The 13,043-nt window shown below is 43.5% G+C and overlaps 1 protein-coding gene across 5 annotated transcripts in view; it reads left to right on the top strand.

Moving 5' to 3' along the window:
• The window catches only part of CYRIB (CYFIP related Rac1 interactor B), a 177,615-nt gene that overhangs the window by 40,081 nt on the left and 124,491 nt on the right, over nt 1-13,043 (top strand). For all 5 annotated transcript variants that reach the window (XM_055287252.2, XM_055287256.2, XM_055287258.2 and 2 more), the window contains exon 2: nt 6,442-6,494. The gene's annotated coding sequence lies outside the window, so the exon portion shown is untranslated. The remainder of the gene's footprint in view (nt 1-6,441; nt 6,495-13,043) is intronic.

Genomic DNA, 13,043 nt, shown 5'->3' with positions numbered 1-13,043 from the left:
GTCGAGTCCAGTTGATTTAAAACATGAAATGGCAGACTTAGGGAGCTGGATGGCCTTAGGAAGTGAAGCATAGCAGAGTTCATGTGTGAGCCATACAGAGGTCTACTGTGAATGAGTGTGAATCTTGAGCTGCACATGGCCCAGCTTCCCACATACCTGTTAGATGCCTTCTCTGTCTGGCACAACACAAGAAAAGATGACTGGGGCAGTTTGTGCCAGCAAGGCAAGACATTTGGAAATGGCCTTAATAAAACCTCTTTGTTCTGGCCGGGCACGGTGGCTCACGCCTGTAATTCTAGCACTTTGGGAGGCTGAGGTGGGTGGATCACCTGAGGTCAGGTGTTCCAGACCAGCCTGGCCACCATGGTGAAACCCTGTCTCCACTAAAAATACAAAAATTAGCTGGGCATGGTGGCACATGCCTGTAATCTCAGCTACTTGGGAGGCTGAGGCAGGAGGATCACTTGAACCCAGGAGGCGGAGGTTACAGTAAGCAGAGATCGTGCCATTGTACTCCAGCCTGGGCAACAGAGCTAGACTCTGTCTCATTAAAAAAAACAAAAACAAAAACAGAAAAAACCAACAACACATAAACACACACACAAAAACTCTTTGTTCTGATTCAGAAATTCTGTTTCTTTTTTTCAAACAAATGTTTGGCTTCTCAGAACTGAGGGGTAATGTAAACATTAAGAATCACCTTCCAAATTCATGCTCAGAGAGGCAGCCGTAAGGAGAAATTGGAAGGAAAAACCACTTATAACTAATTGCAGTATTAGCCTCTCCAGGTAACTATGGGAACAGCTGAGCAGGGCCCCCTTGAATGGGAGATAAGTTCACCTGTGTAATGACTGCATTTAGTTTTTTCCCAGGAAATTATAAAAAAGAATTGCTTTGCTTGAAGGTCTGTTTTTTTAAGTTTGTTAAACATTGCCCTAATAATTTTTTACGTTGTTGCTAACTGGTCCTAATAATGTGAAATAAATTTCAGTCTAGTTTAGAAAAACGGTCATGAATTCTGAATTAAAGTAATTCTGAATATCCATTATTATTATAAATAGCAGATGTTTATTGCAGATTTGCTATATATTAGCCACTGTACTGGGGGAAAGTTTTATTAAATAAAGCAATAAAGGGTTGTTAGAAATATTACAGAGCTCTTGTAATTGAACAGGATTATAGGTATATGTTTATAATTTTATTAACAGGGATAGAATGAATCATGGTAAAGAAAAAAAAACAAGGGATAAACAAGCCAATAAAATAACAAGATGAATCCACTGAGGGGAAGGAGTAATTATTTAAATTATTATTTTTTGTTTAATTAACATTTATTGTCTTCTGGGTAACAGGCACTGTTAGGGACTTTTACATCTGCTATTTTATTCAATTACAAGAGTTCTTCATTTCCAGATAAGATTTCCCATGGGCTTCCTTTGACTAATGAGTTATCTTAGCCTGGTGCTTCTCAGTCCCAGCTGCACATGAAAATCACCTGGGGAGCTTCGGCGCAATATGGTGCTGGGGTGCTTCCCCAGAGAGTCTGTTTAATTATGCATAGTGGGGACCCGGCTGCAGTATTTTTAAACTCTGGCCAAACCAGAGATGTCATTTCACTTGCAGGAAAAATACAGCAATAAGCAACTGCTGCAAACTTCGGCAGTAGAGCATGCTATGCCAGGTAGAATAAGCAAAACACCTGTTTTCCTTTGTCTGTTTCCTATTAAGTGGGATGTGGAAAGTGTCAGAATAATTATGGAATGAAGCAGGCTAGACAATATTGCTTTAAAAGTCTCAAACCCAGAATTTCCAAGTGCTCTTAACTTGTATCCTGGGTTTTGCTCCGTGGCGTTTATCAGAAACATGGTGTCAGTGACTTGCATAATAAAAGTTTTTGTCTTTTTAGTTTTTAAGAAAAAAGGAAATTATTTAACAATCTTTTATACAAAAGGTTATGTGTTTTAATGAAATACATACATATCTCCAGAGTACAGAACTGTGGATAAAAAAGTTTAGGAGGACACAGAATTGTAAGGAATTCTTTCTTTTGGTGGAGGGATTATGGGTAGAAATGACTTCCTTAAAAATCATCTGTTCCAGGCGCGGTGGCTCACGCCTGCAATCCCAGCACTTTGGGAGGCCGAGGCGGGAGGATTGCTTGAGGTTACGAGTTTGAGACCAACCTGGGCAATATGGTGAAAACCTGTCTCTACAAGAAATAAAAAAAAAATTAGGCCAGGCGCAGTGGCTCACACCTGTAATCCCAGCACTTTGGGAGGCTGAGGTGGGCGGATCCTGAGGTCAGGAGTTCGAGACCAGCCTGGCCAATATGGTGGTGAAACCCTGTCTCTACTAAAAACACAAAAATTAGCTGGGCGTGCTGGCGGGTGCCTGTAGTCCCAGCTACTCGGGGGCCTGAGGCAGAAGAATCTCTTGAACCCGGGAGGTAGAGGTTGCAGTGAGCCAAGATCGCACCACTGCAGCCTGGGTGACGGAGCAAGATTCTGTCTCAAAAAAAAAAAAAAAAAATTATCTGGGTATGATGGCACGTGCCTGTGGTCACAGCTACTTGGGGGACTGAGGCAGGAGGAGCACTTTGAGCCCGGGAGGTTGAGGCTACAATAAGCCATGTTTGAGCCACTGCACTCCAGCCTGGGCAACAAAGTGAGACCCTGTTTCAAGTTTTAAAAAAAAAATCATCTGTGATTTTTTTTTTTTTTTACTTCTAGTAAAGTTGTTTAATAGCAAAACATTTTAAAATAGCAAAACAGTTTTAAAAATCGGGAAAGAACTAAGTGGTTTGGGAGGTGCAATTGTTTAAAAAATTATTATAGCCTTAGATCACGTAATAGATAATTAACTTCAAAAATGATCCATAATCAAAAATACATCCAATCCCTAAAACAATTCCTGGCCGCCTTTGTAAATAGATTTGCTTCAGTGGGAACTTTTAGTGCTGCCTAGAGCATCCCAGGAGTCATGAAAGTATGGCGAAATTGGTCAGAGAAAGGAAAGCTTCCATTTGACTTGCCAACATTAAGGGTTTTCTTCTTAAAATAAGCAATGCTTCTGGTAGGGGTGATAGATAGGCTTCCATTTAAGCGATGTTTTGCTCCTTTAAAAAAACCTTATATCACATTTGCTGAGAGACCTTGGGCAAGTCATATCATTCTTTTGGGCCTGAGGTTCTTTGTTGATAAAATGAGGGAATTAGACTAACATAGCTGTCAGTTTTCAAATTGGGATTCACAGGGCAGAGTCTCCTAGAGAGTGCTGGGGGGAGGAGTGTTGGGTCACCTGGATTCTGGGTCTCCTGCCTTGGCCTCAGACAAGCTGCCCTGTGGGTGGGCTCTGGGCAGTGCTCATTTACAGGGAGGGAAATCGGTTTGGTCCTGTCTGCATTTGGGGGATCCACTAGACATCAGGCATAGTACCAGGTGCGGGGGACACTAGGATGACCAAAACCTAGCATGAGCCCTCAGGTGGCTCAAAGTTTAAAGTCTCTTGGAGGATCCTGATAAGGACACAGAGCATTTCTCAGCTAGGCGAGGGAATGGGTGGGAGAAGGGAGGGAGCTGGTTAGAAGGCTAGTTGGGTATAGGAGCCCTGGGTATTTTTTAATTTTTATTTTTATGGAGACAGGGTCTTACTATGTTGCCCAGGCTGGATTTGAACTCCAAGGCACAAGTGATCCTCCTTTCTCAGCCTCTAGAGTAGCTGGTACTATAGGCGAGTATTTTTTAAAGAACTAAATGACAAATAGAGGACAGCTCCCTTCCCTGAGTCACTGTCTGGTCACTGCTGAGAGGAGACGAAAGAGGAAGGAGCAGGAGCCCCCGTGAGGTGATTGGGACTCCCCTTGTCCTCTGGAGCTGACTTCAGCATGCTGGTGAAAAGGCTGTCAGGCAAGGAGAGGACTTGAGCTCTCAGAATACGATAGCATCTGCCTTGAGGGCTGGGAGGGACCTCGGGGGGGCACCTGGCCCAGGCAGGTTACCCTGGCAAGCCCACCCCTGACATACCGAGGCCCATCCCTCTTCCACCTCCTGTGCTTAACTGAATGGACCAGCAGTCTAACCTGCCGGCCTTTGCCTGTGCTGAGAGCTCTGCCTGGATCCCTTCCTGCCTCTGGCCAATTCTAACTTAACTTTTACTTCTCAGCTTCAATATCACCTCCTTGGGGAAGCCTTTTTTCGATTATCCATCACTTTCCATCCCCTGCTGAGTTAATTAAATACGCTTTTCAGAGATTGCCTCATCCCCTTTCCTTCAGAGCATTCATCTGCCTGTAATTGCTCCCCTAATCTTGGAGAGCTCCTGGGTGGCTGGGACGGTTTAATTCATGGAATTATCTCCATGGCCACAATGCTTGGCACACAATAGGTGCTCAGTAGCTATTGAGTGAATGAGTGTCCTCACTTTATAACAGAAGTTAAGTGACTCGCCCAAGTCAGATGCTCCGAAAGACTGGGAAGGGATGAGACCCATGGTATGAGTCTGAAGATGAGGCGAGATCTGGTTTCTAGAGCTGCAGTCCAGGCTTTCTGCCTATAGCTTGGAAATGAAAAGAAGCCACACTTGTTTAGAGGCCCATGTTACTTCTATCAGAGCCACACTCTATGCCCTGGGTGTGCTGGGTGTGTGTCTGAGTGATGTGGGGTGTGTGTGTGTGGTGTGCATGTGTGTGGGGTATGTTCCTGGGATGTGTGTGGGGTGTGTGCATGGGATGTGTGTATGGCGTATGTGTGGTGTGTGTACATGGAATGAATGTGTGGTATGTGTGGAGTCAGTGTGTGTACATAAGAGGACATAGTTTGTGAGTATGCAGTATGCTTAGATGGTTCTTTTTTTTATTTTGTTTGGAGACAGGGTTGCTCTGTCACCCAGGCTGGAGCACAGTGCACATCATGGCTCACTGCAGCCTCGACCTCCTGGGCTCAAACAATCCTCCTGTCTTAGCCTGCCAAATAGCTGGGACTACTGGCATGTGCCACCATGCCCAGCAAATTTTTAAATTGTTTGTAGAGACAAGAGATCCCTAAATTTCTGGGCTCAAGCGATCCTCCCACCTCAGCCTCCTAAAATGTTAGGATTACGGGTGAGCCACCATGCCTGGCCTAGATGGTTCTTAAATCCTCTTCTTGGCCACTGAGCAGTTGGGTGATTATTATTTAAGAGGGAATGTGAAGCCACGCTCATGCCATAACAAGAAGAACAGAAAGAAAACCTACACTGGCAAACAAAAAGAGAGCTGCAAAAGCAGCCGAAGTGGCTGAAATTATCAGCAGATAGGGTTCTCTCTGGACAATTAGACATGGCCCCTAAACCTTTTGTGAATAAAACAAGGCTGGTTAAGTGGCTTCCGGTAGTTCCAGCACCCAATGAAAAGCAAAGAGAAAACACTAAGGCAGCTAAAGATTTAATCAGAATAAAAGCCAGAGGAAAAGTCATCCTGTTTCTCTTCCATTCAATAGTAAGAGTGTCTAGACAGTGCCGACTTTGCTCTGATCTTCACACTAACTGCTGGCGAATGCATTAAATGGGATGTTAACTGTGGTTTTACGAAAATTCTCTTTATTTCATCAGCTTTTGTTGCTGTAGGAGATTTTGGAGGGTGACAAGGCTGGCGTAATGTACCTGTTTGTGTTTCTTTCTCTGCAAAGTAGAAACCTAAAACAGGAAGTGATTCAGGGGACAGAATGACTAAGACTGTTTTAAATTCAAGTTGAACTGAGCATTTTGCTGGAACCAAGACTTGCTGCTGCAGCCAAGGGTCCCAATATCCTTTATACTGAATCTCCATGGATAGCCCTGGCCCCACCATATATGCTCCTAAGGACAATACAGTCCAGCCAAACTGTCCTTCAGTCGTAGGAGTTTGGTTTAGGTCTTTGTTCTTTACTTGCTGTGCATCCCTCAGCAAATTATTCAACTTCTCTGAATCTCTATTTATTTGTAATATACCAGACTATTTTGAGCCTTAAATAAGAAAACTGTTTGCAAAACAATTCAGTGATATAATGGACTGTACAAATGCTATCTGGGGCCGGGTGCGGTAGCTCATGCCTGTAATTCAGCACTTTGGGAGGCCAAGGCTGGCAGATCATTTGAGGTCAGGAGTTCAAGACCAGCCTGGCCAACATGATGAAACCCTGTCTCTACTAAAAATTAAAAAATTAGCCAGGCATGCTTGCTGGAACCTGGGAGGCGGAGGTTACAGTGAGCCGAGATCTTGCCACTGCACTCCAGCCTAGGCGACAGAGCAAGACTATGTCTTAAAAAACAAACAAACAATCAAACAAACAAATGCTATTTGGAGTTGTTATTCCCAAACTGTGCCTCTACTATGGGAAAAAAAACAATAGCTAGGATTTACCGGGGGCTTTCTGTGTACTGAGAACTGTTGTAACTTGCTTAATCCTTGCTATAACTCTTTTACAGGAGAAGAAACTGAGGCCTGGAATTTGATTAACTCATTCAAGGTTACCCAGTTGGTAAGTAACAGAGCTGGAATTTGACCATGGTCGTCTGGCTCCAGAGCCAGCACTCTTAACCACACTTCCTATGAGGAAAAATTAAAGTGGATGGTGATGGCTACAAGATGGATTTCAGTTGCATAGAAATAAGAACCTCCTACCTCTGCTGAAATCAGAATACGTATACATCCCTTCATTCACTCTATGAATATTCATTCACTCCATGAACCTACAAGGTTTTTAGGTCAAATTATTAGTTTAAATAAGAACTATAGGCTGGGCGCAGTGGCTCACACCTATAATCCCAACACTTCGGGAGGCTGAGGTGGGTGGATCACTTGAGGTCAGGAGTTCAAGACCAGCCTGGCCAACATGGTGAAACCCCATCTCTACTAAAAATACAAAACTTACTAAAAATACTAAAAATACAAAATATTCGCTTGAACCCAGGAGGCGGAGGTTGCAGTGAGCTGAGATTGCGCCGCTGCACTCCAGCCTGGGTGACAGAGCAAGACTCCATCTCAAAAAAAAAAGAAAGTCAGTGCTCTTAACTAATGTAGTCTTGTCAACCCTATAAGGCCCTTCACAGAAAACCACTGACTCTTGGAGCCTGGGTGCCCTCTGTCTGTGACAGTGCACTTCCCTTTTCTACTTCTTTTTTCCCCCGGTTTCCTAGACTCCCTACTATCCTCACTGGTGAGGCTTAACCATAGGATGGGGACCTTTGGCAAAATACTGTAAGCCATCTCTACGTAGGCATTCTTTTAACTTTTATTTTAATCGAGCTATCTTACATGCTGTAAAATGCACAAATCTTAATTGTACAGCTTGGTGAAATTTTGATACGTTACACCCATCTAACCACCACCCAAATCAGGATATACAATATTTCTAGAAAGTTCCCTCATGCCCTTTGCACTTAGTATTGCCCCAGAGCTAAGCACTATTCTGACGTCTGTCAACATAGATTCATGCTTCCACCTTAGCCGTATCCAAATATACTTGCTCAACAAAAACAAAAGGATAAAAACACCACTTTAAATAGTGTAGGTGATCCTGTCATTCTACCCAATGGGCGTCTCTCTTGGAGTGGGTGTGAATGGCAGACATAGATCTGCTGTTCCGTCTGTTGGTCTTTGTTCTCATGGCTTTTCAGGATGTGAGTATCTTGTGCCACCAAGTATGTTTCTCATATTTATGGATTTTAATTATCACACAACATGGCCCCTAAATCTAAGCCAGTTATTACATATGGTGCCCAACCCTAAGAAACCAAATCCAGTGCTGAAGGAAAGACTGGCTGTGTTGGACTTCATGAAAGATGGTTTGTTTGTCTCCAACCTGAGACCTTATTGTGGGATTTTTCAAGAGGAATTTTGGCTTCTTTCAATTTTCACACAACATGCTGGCTTTAGAAGCTAACCCTTGAGTAGATACAATTTTAATGTGGGCAGAACTCAAGTGTGGATAAGTGGTTATATTAAATTTAGTGACCTGGAATACTTCTGGCAACATGGTGGACTAAGCTGACTTGTCCTTCCTGGTATGAATACAGAATTGATGGAAATGTAAGAATTTTATCTAGGGGAGCGCTGAAGAAAGGGAAACCTGCGAATGTTAAAAATGAGGATAGGCCGGCCGCAGTGGCTCACGCCTGTAATCCCAGCACTTTGGGAGGCCAAGGCAGGCAGATCACTTGAGGTCAGGAGTTCCAGACCAGCCTGGCCAGCATGGTGAAGGCCTGTCTCTACTAAAAATACAAAAATTAGCCGGGTGTGGTGGCACATGCCTGTAATTCCAGCTACTCAGGAGGCTGAGGCAGGAGAATTGCCTGAACCTGGGAGGGGAAAGTTGCAGTGAGCAGAGATCACGCCACTGCACTCCATCCTGGGAGACAGAGCAAGAATCCACCTCAAAAAAAAAAAAAAAAAAAAAAAAAAAAGAGGACAAATTTAAGCTAAAGGGTGGCATGTGAGCTGAAGCCATGACTACTCCTGGGGCTTTTGCACAGAAGCTATAGAGCCTGGGGGCCAAAGTTTTAATGCCACAGTGGCTCTAGGAAGGAGACCTGGGCTCAAGGTGGAATTGAGTGCTCTGGAGCCTTGAAGGTCTGACTTTTTCATGAAAAGGCGCTAGAAAAACTTCAATACTTGGAGAAACAGAGAGGAAGCTTGTCTTGACTGGAACAAAAGTTACCAGCAAGAACTTAAATACATGGGATTGTACCATATGTGGTTGTGGAATCTGTATTTTTTATTACTTATGAGGTATGAGACCCTTCAACCTGAAAAATTAACATAAAAACTGGTCTAGTACCATGGAAACCTCTACTGCTAACACAAAGTCATTCCATAGGCATATTTCAACAACCCATACCTAACAGCACTCCCACAGTGAGAATGACCTCTGAAGACAGTTCACAATGAAAAACTATAAACTATTTAGGAAACCATTCCAAGTTGGAAATAAAACCATTTAAAAGAGATTATAAAAATGGTATATTTAAAATGATTAAGATGTCTTAGTTTAGGTTCATAAGAAAAAAGAAATAAAATGATTAAGAACTAAAGGTAATATAAAAAATGTAGAGAAAGATGGAAAAAGAATAGGTTGACTTGAAGAGCAGCTGAATTGAAAGGAAAAATAATCATTAAAATTGAAATCCAACAAAAGAGTTCAATGACAGATTAGACATAGCTAAAGAGAGAATTAATGAGCTGGGAGACAATGACAGTTAAAATTTGTTAAGTGCATAGTACATGCCATTGTTCTGTGTACTTTATTTGCATTAACTCGTTTCCTCCTTAGAACAAAATTATGAGGAGGCATTATTATGATCATCTGTATTTTGTAAACAAAGAAACTAAATAGCAGTTTAAGCCACTAGCTCATGGTCACATAGCCGGTAAGTGATGGATCTGCGATTTAACTCCAGTTTGTCTTGGGTAGCCTTGAGTCTGTGTTTGCAAGTATTATACTATGGGAAATCACCAAGAGTAGGCACTAAGCGATAAAGAGATGGGTATATGAAATAATGGTGAAGAAGTATCAATGGCACTACTTACATCTATATAGAGGGACTAAGGGAGAGGCAGTATTAGAAGACATAAGGATTAGATGTCCTTTCAGACATCTTCCAATCCTTAGGTTCCAAGAATTTGTGACCAGGTCACCATCGAGGGCAAAATATTCAAAGGAGGGTGGTATACCCTCAGTTTTTACTGTAGTCTACATTGGTGTGCTGGTAAATGTTTACAGTGATTTAAAAAGAAAAGAAAGCCGGGCACAGTGGCTCTCACCTGTAATCCCAGCACTTTGGGAGGCTGAGCACGCCTGTAATCCCAGCACTTTGGGCAGACCACGAGGTCAGGAGATCGAGACCATCCTAGGTAGCCAGGTGAAACCCCGTCTCTACTAAAAATACAAAAAATTAGCCAGGCATGGTGGCGGGTGCCTGTAGTCCCAGCTACTTGGGAGGCTGAGGCAGGAGAATTGCATGAACCCAGGAGGCGGAGTTTGCAGTGAGGCAAGATCGCACCACTGCACTCCAGCGTGGACGACAGAGCGAGACTCCGTCTCAAAAAATAAAAAAAAAGAAAAAAGAAAAAGAAGAAAGAAAAGAAAAGAAGCCCTAACTTGTAGCATTTGCTGATTCCTATGGTGTAAATACTTCCACCAGGACCAATTTCAAGCTACCAACATGATGCCACTGAACACGGAGTTTGGAAGAAATGAACGTGGTCAGGACTCTTGAGTCAGTAGAGCCACCTTCAGAACACCACTGCCTTTGGCATTCATTTTATTTTAAAATCTGTTTGTTGTTTTTTTTTATTTTTGAGAGAGGGCCTCGCTCTGTTGCCCAGGCTTGAGTGCAGTGAAGCGATTATGGGTCACTGCACTAATTTTTTAAAAAAACACTCATGGATAATTTTTTAAAAAATTTATTTTTGTCTGTGCTTGGGGGCTCATGCCTGCAATCCCAGCATTTTGAGAAGCCAAGAAGGGAGGATCACTTGAGCTCAGGAGTTTGAGACCAGCCTGGGCAAAATGGTGAAACCCTGTTTCTACAAAAAATATATAAATTAGCTGGGTGTGGTGGTATGCACCTGTAGTCCCAGCTACCTGGGAGGCTGAGGTGGGAGGATTGCTTGAACCCAGGTGGCAGTGAGCCAGGATTGCTCCTCTGCATTCCAGCCTGGGCCATGGAGTGAGGCCCTATCTCAAAAAATAATTAATTAAAATGTAAAAAATAAAGTAAAATTTATTTCTTATAGAGGCTGGTCTTGAATTCCTGGACTCAAGTGATCCTCCTGCCTTGGCCTCCCAAAGTGCTAGGATTACGGGCATGAGCCACTGTGCCCAGCCTATTTTAAACTTTGATCTCTGGGTTTTGCATCCAGGGGTGGAATTTTTAAGAAGTAGTCATGTCATTTATGATATCACAGGGGCAAGAAGAGACAATGGGACAAGAGTGAGCTCTGCCTTTCTTCTTTTGTATTTAAAAACAAAACAAAACAAAACAACCTTTTGTGACTGTGGTTGGAGAAACTGGCATACTCATTCCACTACTGATGAGAGTGAAAATTAGTACAACTTCTTTGGAGGGCCATTTGGCACTGTCTACCATTTTAAGTGCACATACCCTCTGATCCTGCAACTCTGCTTCAAGGATTTTGTCTTATAAATTCTATGTTTCCTATAGTTATACATGTGTGTGAAGGTGCATGTAACATATATTCATTGCAGCATTGCTAGTAATAGAAAGACTGTGGAAGCAACTTAATGTATATCAATAAGGAATTGATTTAGGCCGGGTGCAGTGGCTCATGCCTATAATCCCAGCACTTTGGAAGCCGAGGTAGGCAGATCACTTGAGGCCAAGAGTTTGAGACCAGCCTGACCAACGTGGTAGAAACTGTGTCTCTACCAAAAAATACAAAAATTAGCTGGGTGTTGTGGCCCATACCTGTAATCTCAGTTACTCAGGAGGCCGAGGCAGGAGAATAGCTTGAATCTGGGTGGTGGAGGCTGCAGTGAGCCGAGACTGCACCACTGCACTCCAGCCTGCGTGACAAGAGCAAGACTCTGCCTCAAAAAATGAACAAACAAAACCGTAAAAAACAAAAAGTAAGGAATTGATTGAATATACATTCTTTTTTTTTTTTTTGAGATGGAGTCTCGCTCTGTCACCCAGGCTGGAGTGCAGTGGCGTGATCTCAGCTCACTGCAAGCTCCACCTCCTGGGTTCACGCCATTCTCCTGCCTCAGCCTCCCAAGTAGCTGGGACTACAGGCGCCTGCCACCACGCCCAGCTAATTTTTTGTATTTTTAGTAGAGACAGGGTTTCACTGTGTTAGCCAGGATAGTCTCGATCTCCTGACCTCGTGATCCGCCTACCTCGGCCTCCCAAAGTGCTGGGATTACAGGCGTGAGCCACCGCGCCCGGCCTGAATGTATATTCTTAAAGTAGATTGCTCTGCCACTGTTTAAAATAGTAGGTCATATCTGCTAAGAAGGAATTATTTTCAGGATATATTCTTAAGTTTAAGAATAAAGCAATTTGCAGGAAAGTATATGTGGTATGCTGCCAGATGTAGGAAAACAAGAAGAGGGTATAAGTGTTTATACACACCCACCCACACACATACTCATGCTTGATTATGCCTAGGCGATTGCTGGAAGGACACACACACACACACACACACACACACACACACACACAGTGTCTGGGGGAATTCTGTTTACCTCTTGGAAAAGCTTAGGGGATTGTGGGTCTTGGGTGGGTGGAAGATATCCTGCTATATGTCCTTTTATGTTTCTTTGAATGTTTATAGAGGAAATTTAGCAGGTCTCCTTGGTGGGGTTGCATATGTCCCATAGGAAACAAACATTTATTGAGCATTTGCCAAGCACCAGGCAATTACCTGTGTTATCTGCTCACAGGTAAGACAGATCACATAGGTAAGGATGTGAGGATGTGTCCTCACACACCCGTAACACTGGAGTTCTCTCCATTGCCTGCTGATACCTGGACTGCAGATCTGCTCAGTAAATGTGTGATAAATTATAAATCTCATTTTCTTTTCCTTTTTCTTTCTTTAGAGACAGACTCTTGCTTGATTACCCAGGCTGAAGTGCAGTGGCACGATCACGGCTCACTGCAGCCTCGACCTCCCAGGCTCAGCCTCCTGAGTAGCTGGGACTACAGGCATGTGCCACCACGCCTGGCTAATTTTTTTCATTTTGTAGAGACAGGGGTCTCCCTATCTTGCCCAGGCTGGTCTTGAACTCCTGGGCTCAAGTGATCCTCCTGACTTGGCCTCCCAAAGTGCTGGGATTACAGGTGTGAGCCACTGTGCTTGGCCCCATAATCCCATTTTCAAGAAAATGGGTGGTACCTTTGTTGTGCAAAGTCCTGTGGCTTGCAGGTAGAGGAAGGGAAATTCCGTGACAGCCTGCAAGGTGTTTTGGAAACAGGGGTAACCCAGCTGCTTCATAGAAATCGGAGTTATCTGGGAGGCATCTCATGCCTTTGTCTCACCTGACAGTAGTCCCTGGCACCTCTCT

This window comes from Symphalangus syndactylus, chromosome 7, assembly GCF_028878055.3.
Source record: "Symphalangus syndactylus isolate Jambi chromosome 7, NHGRI_mSymSyn1-v2.1_pri, whole genome shotgun sequence".
Lineage (NCBI taxonomy): Eukaryota > Metazoa > Chordata > Mammalia > Primates > Hylobatidae > Symphalangus > Symphalangus syndactylus.
This window is presented reverse-complemented; position numbering and strand designations above follow the sequence as displayed.